Genomic DNA, 11881 nt, shown 5'->3' with positions numbered 1-11881 from the left:
ACCCCGCCCTTCGAGGTTGGGGGACTCCCCCATATCCTTCCATTGAATTCCCCTTTGTGCTGAAACTTGTTCAGTTACAAAAACTGAATCAGAAGAGAACTCTGTGGAAAGTAGAAGGTGGCATTTTGAGTTTATGAAATTTTCTTTGGTAAAGTTCTTACTATGATGTGGCACATCTGTCTCCCCCCACTAAACCGGACACTCCTCCAGGGCGGAAGATGGGGCCTGGTTCCATTTTGCATGTTCCTGTGCCAGCCTCAGGTCTGGCGTGGTCTGCAAAGTTTCCTTGAATTGAGTCATTATAGGAAGCCACAGTTAGTATCGCCTTTCCTGTGGTGTTGGTTGGTTGGGGGATACTTTTACTCCCATGTTCATAGCAGCATCGTGCACAGCAGCCAAAAGGTGGAAGCAATGGATGAATGGAGAAAATACGTACAATGGAATATTATTCAGCCCTCAAAAGGAAGGACATTCTGACACATGCTACAACATGGATGAGACTTGAAGACATCATGCTAAGTGATCAGTCTGTATGGTTCCACTTATATGAGGTAACTAAAGTAGTCAAATTCATAAAGACAGAAAGTAGAATGGTGGTTGGCAGGGGCTGGGCGGATGAGGGACTAGGCTGTCATTGTTTAACGGGTACTGACTTTTGTAAGACAAGGAAAGTTCTGGAGACGGCCGTGATGGTTGCACAACATTGTGAACGGACTTCATGCCACCAAACTGGACACTGACAAACAGTGAAAACATAAATTTTATATTACGTATATTTTAGCACAATTTTTTTTTTAAAGTAAAATGCTTGGACCAGTGCCGAGTACACAATACACACCCCAGAGCAGAGGGTCCAAACTCCTTTCATAATGATCCTAAGGCATCCTTTGCCTTTTTCACGGGGGTGATGTTGCACAGATGGGGGAAAACAAGGGTAGCGCAACCACGGGTGCCCCCATACCCATCAGAGCGCCAAACTGTCCTAGAAATAGCCATATTCTTTGCTGCCGTGCCCTCGCAGTAAAACACTGCCAACACCACTCAAGAAAGCAGTAACATTATTTTATTGATGAAACAATAAAATGTATTCAATTCATTCTATAGTGACCCTTGAATGTACACCTTTTTAATATTCTTTTTTTTAAAAAAACATTTTATTTATTGGGACAGAGACATAGAGAGCCAGGGAGCACAAGCGGAGGGAATGGCAGAGGGAAAGGGAGAAGCAGGCTCCCCTCTGAGCAGGGAGCCCGATGCGGGGCTCGATCCCAGGACCCTGGGATCATGACCTGAGCTGAAGGCAGACGCTTAACGACTGAGCCACCCAGGCGCCCCCCTTTTTAATATTCTGTGTGGCAAAATGGGAAGTATCATAAAGCACTTCTGCTGTAGACAGAAGCATCATGGTTGTCTGCGGGAGAAGCATTTGTGTTTTTTGAATTATTTGAATTGTGAGCTAAACTAGCCACTTTTTTCATGGAACACCATTTTTACTTGGAAGAAAACTTGACAGGCAAATTATGGTTATGCAGACTTGAGTATCTGGCAGGCATTTTCTCAAAAACGAATAAGTGAGCCTGTCATTTCAAGGTAGACTGACAGTATTTGCTGCTAATGATAAAATTCAAGCTTTCAAGTGAAAATTAGAATTTTGGAAAACTTGTGTTCACCAGTGTAAGCCTGACAGCTTCTCAATATGTAAAGATTTCTCTGATGAGATCTGTAGTGATATTAATGAATTTGATTTTTTGATATTATATGCTAAAATTTATCAGTATTTGAAAGATAACTTGGTGAACTTTTTTTTCCCCCCTCAACGGCCAATGCATGCTGCTACAAAATCATGCATGGGTAAAAGATATATTCAAAGAGCAAAAGAAGGGCACCTGGCTGGCTCAGGTGCGAGAGCATGGGACTCTTGATCTTGGTGTCGTGAGTTTGAGCCCCACGTTGAGTGGAGAGCTTGCTTAAAAAAATGCAAGAGACTAATGGATATTACCGTAACTGAGGAAGAAAATTTCATTGATGTGATTTCAAATTCTAATAGCAACTAAGTGTCAAGAAATTTGTAGAATTTTGGTTAGTATCAAAGGAGAATATCCACGGTTATTTGAAAAGGGCATGAAAGTACCTCTTCTTTTCTAGCTACGAATCAGTATAAGTCTGTATTTTCTTTGTAAGCTTCAAACAAAACAATATATTGTGTCCGACTGAATGCTGAAACAGGAGAATCCAGCTGTCTTCTTTTTTTTTAAAGATTTTATTTATTTATTTGAGAGAGAGAGAATGAGAGGTAGAGAGCACGAGAGGGAAGAGGGTCAGAGGGAGAAGCAGACTCCCTGCTGAGCAGGGAGCCCCATATGGGGCTCGATCCCGGGACTCCGGAATCATGACCTGAGCCGAAGGCAGTCGCTTAACCAACTGAGCCACCCAGGCGCCCATCCAGCTGTCTTCTATTAAGCCAAGTGTTAAAGAAATTTGTAAACCTATGAAACAATGCCACTCTTCTCACTAGTTTTTTTTGTTTTGTTTAGGAAAATATGTTTTTCATAAAAATATGTTAAAATTTAATACGATTGTTATTTTGAGTTAATGACGTAAATATTTTTAAATGTGTTTTTAATTTATAATACTGGAAATACCAATGTAAACCATGTAAACAGAAGTTCTGTGGAGTCCTCAATAATTTTTAGGTGTGAAACAGCGTCCTGAGATCCACAAGTTTGAGAGCGAGAGCTCTAGGGTGAGCGCTTTCAACTATTATTCTGTTATTCTGCACCAACCCATATCAGACAGCAGGGGGCAGCAGAGGCAGTCTGTTAAAGTTATCCCTTTGCCTTTAAAGCTATTAGGCACCTTTGGGTGTGACCCGAGCCCCCGTGTGCTGCTGAAGACACAGAAGAAATCCAACGTGGAGTTCATGGTCCAGTGATAAAGCAGGTGACAATAGGGGAGCCAAGATACCCATTCCTGTGAGCAAAGTAAAGTCATAATGATCGCTGTTACTCCCACCCACCAGTGCCGAGGCCTGGTGGAGGCGAGGGAGCCCACAGGAGCTGGGGGCAGAGAGGACCCTGAAGCTTCCCATCCTTTCAAGACTGGAGCCAGGGATCCAATAAAAGGAGAAGCAGGCCAGGTAGAAGTTTTTAGTTACTCGACAGAGACATTTCCCGGAGCCATCCCCAATCCGTCCACCATATGAAAGAGGCCAGCACAGATTTATGGCTCTCACCTCTGTCTCCCTTCTGCTTTCCATGGCCACGCCTCCCAACCTCCTGCCTTGGCTCCTACTTCACTGAGGCTTCAGGCCTGATCTTCCTCATCTGCCCTGGCCCCGCTCTCGGCCCCCCCCCACCTGGAAGCAGGAAGTGCCGTCTCTCCTCCGTCTCTGGTCAGTGCCCTGTCTCTCTAGCACACTGCTACCGCCTCTCCTTCACATGGCTTTAGGCTTTAGGTCCTCCTCCAAAAACAAAAACTCAAAGCCTCCACCTCTGCTTCCTGCCCAGCTGCCACCCAAGTGTGCCCCCTTTGCCAGCGACCCTGGAAAAGGCCACCCACACCGTGTCCACATGCACCCCTGCTCCTGCCTTCACCTCTCCCGGGAACCACCCTCAGTCCCCAGCTGCTGACCCTGATGATTCAGTCCTGATGCTCCAGGCCTGCCAACCTTCTCCCCTTCTCTGATCAGTTTTTCTCTGACTCTGTCCTGGGCTCCATCCCCTGTGGGGTTTCCTGCTGCCTCCTTGTGAACCACATTCCCTCCCTGGGGCTGGTCCCCTCTTACCCCAAAGATAGAGCAAAACCCCACAAATTCTCTCTCTCCCTTATCCCACATAGACACAGTCAGTAGCTTGCTTCTTTCCCCCTAAATGTTCTTGAGCCCTCCACACCCACCCAGCTCAGACCCTCATCTCTCCTTGTCATCGGGACTCTCAGAAGAGGCCCCAGCTGCTCTCCCTGCCTCACTCTTCTCCAAAGAGTCACCAGGGCGAGCTCTGAGAAACCAAGCTGACTCAGTCCCCTGCCTAAACCCTCCCAACACACCCCTCTGCTGGCAGCACAGAAGCCAAACTCTGTGACAAAGACCTGAGGGACAGGTCTCCCTGTCTACCTCTCCAGCCATGGGCTCTCTTGACCTTTCCGCCTGGGTACTATGGGACCGATGTGTCTCCCTCCCTCCCCAACTCCATGCTACCTCGGGCCTCGCTGACTGAGCGTTTTAGTCCTCATGGCCTTTGAGGGGCCGCCATGTTCATCTCCATCTTACTCATGAGGACACTGAGGCAGAGAGACAGGAGGTGACTGGGCCAGCCCCAGCATCACGTCCCACGTGCCCTACATCCGACGTTGCCTCCAGTGTGGGTAAGTGACTTTGTTGCCCCTCCTGCACCCCATCCACTCCCCACTCAGCACACACTCTTCCCCAGTCCCACCGTCCTTGAAGGCCAGCCAGGGTTTGGATGCTCTTCCTGCCCAGGCGTCCAACCTCACCTGCTTCAGCGGACCACCCTGTGCTTCCCACTGGGGGAGTCAGGCAGGCTTCTCGGAGGGCCCCTGAAGGACGGAGGAAATTCCACGGCCAAGGAATCCAGGCTGGCAGAGGCAGAGAGGTCAGAAATCAGCCTGTATTGTGAGTTCAGCTGAGCCTCCCAGCCCCACCAGCAGGAGGGTGGTGGGGCTTCTGCCTGAGGCCCCGGGGCACTCCCCCACCCCGCCCCCCGACAGCGGCTGCTTGTGGTGGGTGTGCCAAAAGGATCTGTGGGAAGCGGAGCTCATGGGGTGTGAAGTCATATACAATTTGGTGGCCCTGTTTAGGAAAAAGAATGGAAGATTCCTACTACAAATGTAGGCATAAAAGTGAATCTTTGCGATGAGAATACAAAGGAGCGGTGCCAACAGGGTGGTGGCTACCGCCTCTGGTCAGAAGGCCATAAGGGGGGTGGGGGGCTCAGGGAGCGCTGGGGCATGAGGCTGAGCCTCTTCTGTCAGTCCCCGACACCCAGGTTCAGAGCCCGTCTCCGAGCCCTCCATCACCCTCCCAGACAAGCTGCCATGACCGTGAATCTGTCTCACTTTGTGGGTCTCTCCGGTGGCAAAAAGGCCCGATTCTCCCAGCTCAGGAGACTCCCTCCCCCTGGGAGGGTAGCCAGAGGGCGAATGTGGGTGTCTGAGAACTGTTTGCTGGTCACCTCCTGGTGACCTTGGGCACTCTTCTCCTGGGCCTCAGGGGTGATGGTGGGGCTGTTCTGAAAGCTCTTTTTCATTCTGGCATTCTGCTCATCTGACCCGCCTAGGAAGCTCTCCCAGGGGGCAGAGAGCGAGCTCTGAGAGCCTCATTCATTCCCCAGTGTTGAGGTCTTCCAGGGGCCTGCTCTGCACTCTGCTGGCTGCTGGTGGGTGGGGGCACGCTGCCATGGAGGTGCTCCCAGCCCAGTGGGGCCAACTAGACATGAAATATGTAATGAGCACGCCTTCCAGCCAAGAGATCTCATACCAGAGGCAGACTCCCTGGGGGGAGTTCAGGAAGCCTTCTCAGCAAGGAGACACTTGATTTGAGAGATGGGACATTCATTCAACAGTTACTTCCTGAGTACCTACTATGTGGCAGGCTCTGTGCTAGGCTCTAAGGATATAGCAGGAAAGAGGGCAGATGGGCATTTGCCCTAAAGTTCCTTCTCTTCAGTCCAGCAGGGAAGTAGAAATTGCTCAGGAGAGAAAAGGAATATGGGGTCCCAGGCAAGGAGAACAGTAAGAGCAACCCCACGCAAAGGACAGACTGCAACCTGCTTGTGCACAGAGCTGAGAGAAGTTTAGTACAAGGGGAGAGGGAAGTGATTGGGAGATGAGGCTGGTGAGGCTGGCGGAGAGCAATAATGGAGGGCTTCTAACACCAGACTAGGGATTTAGGACTTGATCATGCTGGCAACTGGGAGCCACAGAGGATTCTGAGCAGAGGAAGAAGTCAAAGTTTTCTTTGCAAAATAGCCTCCTTCCAGTCCTACCACAGCCACCGGTGTGAGCTTCCTGGGACCAACCTCCGCACCCCAACCCCTGGACTTGGCCAAGAGAGGGCGCCCCCTCCCCCGAGCCTGGACCTCTGCCTCCAGCTCACTCTCCTCCTTGTTCTTCCAACCAGACTCTATGGCTGGTGCACTCTCAAGAGGGGATGAGGCAGAGCCTCTGGGCCCAGACCTCATTGAGGACTCCAACCCTTCACTGTGTAGGCCCCAGAGCATTTGCCTCCTGTGGGCTGTAAGTGTTTTCATGCTAACTGGTTTCCCTACAAAGTCTTTCCCATATCAATGCCTGGCTTAAAAACTTCCAGGGCACCCCTCTGACAACCAGTGAGTCCAGGCTGGGGCCTCAGAATAACCCTGCTGGGTTTGGGATCATGAGCGAGACCCCAAGAGAGTTCTTGGCCCTTAGAAGAAAGTCTGAACTCCCTCCTGTCTGGCCCCACCAGACTCTTCTCTTCCCATCAGGTCTGCTGTTCCTTCCCTGGGAGCTCTAGCCACCCTGAACTCTGGGTTCTTCAACGAGGAATGCTCTCCCTCACCTCCAGGGTTTTGCCCAGGCTGGCTTCTCTGCCCAGAGCACTGTCCATTTCCTGAGGTTCCCCCCACAACCTAGCTAACCCCTCCTTCTGGCCTGAGCCTGCCTGTTACTCCCTCCTGGAAGCCTCTCCTAGTCCTCCGGAATAGGCCAGGAATCCTCCAGAATAGGCCAGGGATCCCCAGGAGTGACTCCTGCCTTTGCATATGCTGTCTCCTCTGCTGGGAATAACCTTCCCTCCACCTTTTGAAGTCTGGTGCCTGCCCAGTCCCTGCCAAGTAGCAGCATCTTTATATCCCTTTTACAGATGAGGAACCAGAGGCTCAGAAAGGTCGAGTAACCCGGTCAAAGCCACACAGCTCCACCCTAGAAAGTGATAGTGATGAGTGGATAGAATCCTGTGCCTGGCATATGGTCTTGGGAACATCACTTGGCCTCTCTGTGCTTTGGTGTCCTCCTCAGTGAAATGGGGTACCTACTGTGTAAGGTTGATGTGAGGCTTACAGAAAAGCTGTACTGTGCAGCCTCCATTCCTTTGCTCCCCAGACCAATTAGTGGCTTTCACATGGCCCCAGCGGCACATCAACACTCATTCATTCATACATCAAAAATCTCCAACGCCTGCCCTGTGCCCTGCCCTGTACAGTCGGCTGGGGACTCTTGGAGATTATCAGACACAGCTCCTGCCCCAGGGCGCTGGGGGAGGGAAAGGGGAGGGGAGGAGAAGGGAGGGGAAGGGCTGGAGCAGACGGCAGATACGTCATTATTCAAGAGGAGTGTGTACGTGTATGTGTGTGCTATCTTCACACACTGCTTTTGACTTCGTATTTCTAAAAACTGACATCGACTCTCCCGCGGATGGGCGCTGGGAAGGGGGAAATGTTGAAGAAAGATCCGCTCTTAAAAAAAGAAAGTAAAGTCCGCTCTTTATTTTCCAAAAACTTGTTTTTCACCGCTTCCAGAAATCTGAGTATTTCACAGCTTCCAACGTTCACCTCCGCGCGCTGAGCCCTAGAAGCTGGGGAGGCGGGGACAGTACTACGAGGGCGCTGTCCCACCACCCCGGAGAGCTCCCCTATCCCTTGGAGACTCCACTACCCACGAATAACCCCACCTCACCTCCATCCTGTTTCTTTTCCTACCCCAACCCCTGTTCTTATCTCCTGACTCCCCACTCCCCAACGCACGGTAGCTCCCACGCCCCCATCCCACACAAACCAGCTGTCATAGCCTCTCCCACCATCCGGGTCCCCAGGTGACCCTGTACCCTGTTCCACTCTTTACAAACCCCCACCCCTCCATTGTCCTCTCCCCAGCCGCAACCTCTTCCCTGTCGGCCCCGCCCTCCCCGGGCTAGAGTACACGTTCCGCAGAGCGCCGCTCTTTTCCCGCTCTCCCATTGGCTCCTGCTTGCCCGACTCGCGGGGTCGAAGGAGGGGATCTGGGGCGTGCCCGCCCCCTGCCCGTGGCCCGGGCGAGGGCGGGGCGCCGGCTGACCCCGCCCCTTTCGGTCGGGGCCGCGCCGGCGGGCGCTCAGGCGCTGGGCGGCGCTGCCTCGGCTGGGCTCGGCTCCGGCTGCCGCTCCTGTGGGGGTGGGCCGCAGGGATGACAGCAGCGGGGGTGGCAGCGGCTGCCGCGCGGGGCTGAGCGAGCCGCGAGCGAGCCGCGGGGAAGAGGAGGAAGTGGAGCCGCGGCCCGGAGCTCCGGAGTCAGCCGCCGCGCCGAAGTCCGCCCCATTTTGCAGAGCGAGCCGAGTCCGGACCTGGGAAGACTTCCCCGCCGGGCTCCGGCCGCCGCGGCTGCGAGCGTCCCTGCCTGCGCCTTGCCCTGCCCCGCCTGTCCCAGCCAGGGGTTCTGCGCCGGGACGCTCCCAGCCCCGCGATCCCGGGCGTTGTGGCGGGGACGCCCTGAGCCCCCGACCCAATCGGGGCGGGACGCTCCTGGCCCACCATACGGGTCCATGGTTGCGGGCTTGGTCCCAGCCTTTCTATAGTGTGTGTCGGAGCCCTCCGCCTGAGACCCAGCTTAAGGCAGGTGCCCAGCAGCCCCCCGACTGAGTGCAAAGGAGCGCAGAAGCCCCCAGGCTCGGGCTCCCGAGACCTGAAGCTTCAGCTGCCTTCGCCGGGTGTTTCGGACTTGGGACCGTGCGAACGCCCAGGAAGCCCCGGCCCGGGTCCAGCGCCCCGTGAGGAGTCCCAGGCGGGCTGGGCAGTCGGACTGAGCCGGACCGAGCTGGTGCTGCGAGCCGAAGCTGCCACCTTTTCTGCCGCCTCAGGCGAGGGGCTCAGCGCTTGCCCCGAAGAAGGGAGCACAGGGCTCCCCCCCTGGCCCGGCGGCCGGCCAGAGCCGAGGGCTGCAGGTGAGAGAGCCCCGGATGCCCGGCAAGGGCGGCCTTCGACCCCAGCGGGGCAGCGCCGGGGCCAGCCGCGGGCGTGTACCGGTCACTAGCTCGGGCTGGAGCTGGGTAGGAGAGGGGGCGGGAAAGGGCGGGGGAAGGGAGAAAACCGGCACTTATTGAGCGCCCATTGTGTGCGGGTCCGCGCCCCACCCTTGCGCAAATGGTCCCTCCTGTACCGCTAGCTACAACTCCGTGACATAAAAAGGTGTTGTGTATTGTTACGGGTTCTTACAGATGGGGAAGCTGAGGCTCAGCGGGGTTGAGTGACCCTGCTCTTTCACTCTGGGGTTGAGAATGGGTGGGAGGGTTAGGGTGGAGAGGGAAAGAAGCAGAGAAGGGAGAGAGAAAGGAAGTGGATAGCCGCCAGGCAGGAGGTGATGGGGAGGGGTCAAGGTGGGGCCACTGGGGCATCCAGAGCTGATCCCTGAGGCCCAGGAGGTGGCTTCCTCTGGCCTCCTTCCCTCCCACTCCATGGCCAAGTCACGTCCCAGGAAAGGTGACCCAGAGTTGTGGGCAGAAGTGAGAAGCTTCCCAGTTCCTCGGCTTCCCTCCTTGTGGGCCTGAGACCAGGGAGCCTTGGCCCCTTGCCCCTGTGTGCCAGTCTCTGGGGTCCCTAAGACACCATGGCATCCTGAGATGCTGCTTACATGTTGGGAAAACTCACTCTAGAGGTCCCCAAGTCAGAGCCCATCAGAGCTGGGGAGGTGAGGCCTCTCAGCACTCACCTGCCCCCATCCTTCACATTATCCATGGGCCATGGGAGGCTGGGGGGTGGGGGGTGCCAATTGCCCTGGGGCCTAAAGTAAGTAAGTGGTTGAGCCAGAGGTATGCTTTCGAAAACCTTCCCAAACGTCCTTCAACGTATCTACTCCCAGTTAGCATCTTCTGGGTGGGTGGCTGGGGCTTTCCCACCCCTGATGTGAGGTCAGGGTGACCACTTCTGAGGCTGCTTTGAGAGTCTGTGTGGTTGTTGCTGGGGCCCAAGGCAAGCCAGCAGCCCTGTTGCCTTTGGCCCAGACTGAAGGTCCGACCTCAGCTTCTCCTGGGCAGGGGAACCTGCCAGACACCTCTGGCCCCGGAGGGGAGGGGCTTGCTCAAGGTCTCAAGGCTGGGGCTGCAGGTCTGGGGGCACAGTCCTGTGAGTCTGGATTCCGAGGCAGGGGCTCCTTCTGTTGCCCCCCTGGGGCCATGCAAAAAGAGGGGTGTTGTGAAAGATAGGTTGGCATGAACTCTGTGGGCTCTTGTTCTGAGGTGGGAGGGGGAGGGGATGTGGCCTTGGTCTGAGCCCCATGGCCTTGGCTGGGACTAGTTAATCCCTGCTGTGCCCAGCTTCCTGGAGTCTAGGGGAAACAACCTTGGAAAGCCCCTGGGAGGTAGAGGAAGGTAGAGAGGTCAGCTGAAGGCTGGAAACTCAGTTGCAGGGGCTGGAGGGGTTGGGGGCACCAGAAGAGAAGGTAACTGAGGGGCTTGGCATTCCCCCCACTCCCATCGGTGAGGATTCAAATTCTCATAATAATCCCTGCATCTAAACAAAGATCCTCTTTGGTGAGATAATTTCACACCTGTGATCTCATTTCATGGTGTGGTGGAAAGAACCTGGAACCTGGAGCGAGGCAGAATGAGGGTTGGGGAGGCACCCGGGACCTCTCCGATGCATCCATGGCTCCAAGCCTCACCTGTAAAATGGGGTCAAGGCACGCTGTGTGTTACCTGCTCAGATAATGGGGCCATCACACCTGGCAAACTGTCAAGTACTCTAGAGATTTTCATGTCTGCCAAGAATGGGCTTGTTACTAATGGCTACCACGTGTGGGAAACTGAGGCTCAGAGCGATGAAGCCACGTACCCAGGGCCTTTGAGTTTGGTTCAGAAACTTAGTCGACTCATGCCAGGTGCTCTGGAAGTTACCCAGATGGAAAAGGCAGTGGGGCGACTAGCTCCCAACTGGGTGGGCTAAACAGTGCAGACAGACCGCGCGAAGTCAGACAGACCAGGTGGGCGTGAATCTGCTCCGCTTCCCACTCACCATGTGGCGCTGGGCAGAGCACTTCACTCCTCAAAGCCCTGGCTTCTCTGTAAATTAGAATTTCTCCTTTACAAGGTTGTTATGAGGATGAAATGAGATATAAATATATAGTGCTTGGCCAAATACCTATTTCCTTCCCTATAAAGGAAGGAAGCTTGAGTTTTGACCAGGAAATTTTCAGGCTTGCCTTAGATTAGAAAGCTCAGTTGCAGGCTCACAGACTTGGGTTTGCTCAGCTGGGAGTCCTGGGTCACGCTCCCCTGGCTGCTTCCCTGTTCCACAGCCCTCTAGAATCTGCTTGGGGACCCTGGTAAGGGGCTCTAGATTCTGACCCCCTCACCCCAGGGCTGTTGGCTTCTGGGGTTGGGGGGAGCTAGTGCTCCTTCCCTCTGTGGCCCATTGTCTGGCCTCCGTAGGCACAAAGGTACAGTGAATAATTTATGGCTCCCCTCATGAACTGGGAGGCAGGCTTGGGGGAAATTGCTCTGTGCTCAGCTGAGCTTCTGAACCCCGCCAGAGCAGGTGGGTGGGTCCTATCAGTGGTGTAAGAAGTCTCGGATATGGGGGGAGGGGGACAAGACAGGAAAAAAGTGACCTATTATCAACCCTGGTTCTTTTCCTGTTGGGGGTGGGGGCAAGGTAGACCCACAGGAAACAATGGAAACCAAGCTAGATGAGCGAGGATCAAGCTGCGGGCCTCTGATTCCAAATGGGTGGTGGAGGCTGGCAGGGAGAGGCTCTTGAGGACTGGAGTAACCCAGAAGGCTTCATCGAGGAGGAAGGTGTCTGGCCTGGGACAAGAGGCGATTTGCTAGAGAGAGTGGGCGTCCCGACATTGGTTCAAGGTGGAATCCTGGCTATGCCACTTCCTGTGTGAGACGGTGAGCAAGACACTGACCCTGCCA

At 54.3% G+C, this 11881-nt stretch overlaps 1 protein-coding gene across 3 annotated transcripts in view; it reads left to right on the top strand.

Moving 5' to 3' along the window:
* Positions 1–8081: 8081 nt before the first annotated feature.
* GDPD5 (glycerophosphodiester phosphodiesterase domain containing 5) overlaps positions 8082–11881 on the top strand; it is an 82848-nt gene continuing 79048 nt past the window's right edge. For all 3 annotated transcript variants that reach the window (XM_073879725.1, XM_025894465.2, XM_073879724.1), the window contains exon 1: positions 8082–8911. The gene's annotated coding sequence lies outside the window, so the exon portion shown is untranslated. The remainder of the gene's footprint in view (positions 8912–11881) is intronic.

Source organism: Callorhinus ursinus, unplaced genomic scaffold (genome assembly GCF_003265705.2).
Source record: "Callorhinus ursinus isolate GAN/ISIS: 27379988/994484 unplaced genomic scaffold, GSC_fseal_2.0 scaffold35, whole genome shotgun sequence".
Lineage (NCBI taxonomy): Eukaryota > Metazoa > Chordata > Mammalia > Carnivora > Otariidae > Callorhinus > Callorhinus ursinus.
This window is presented reverse-complemented; position numbering and strand designations above follow the sequence as displayed.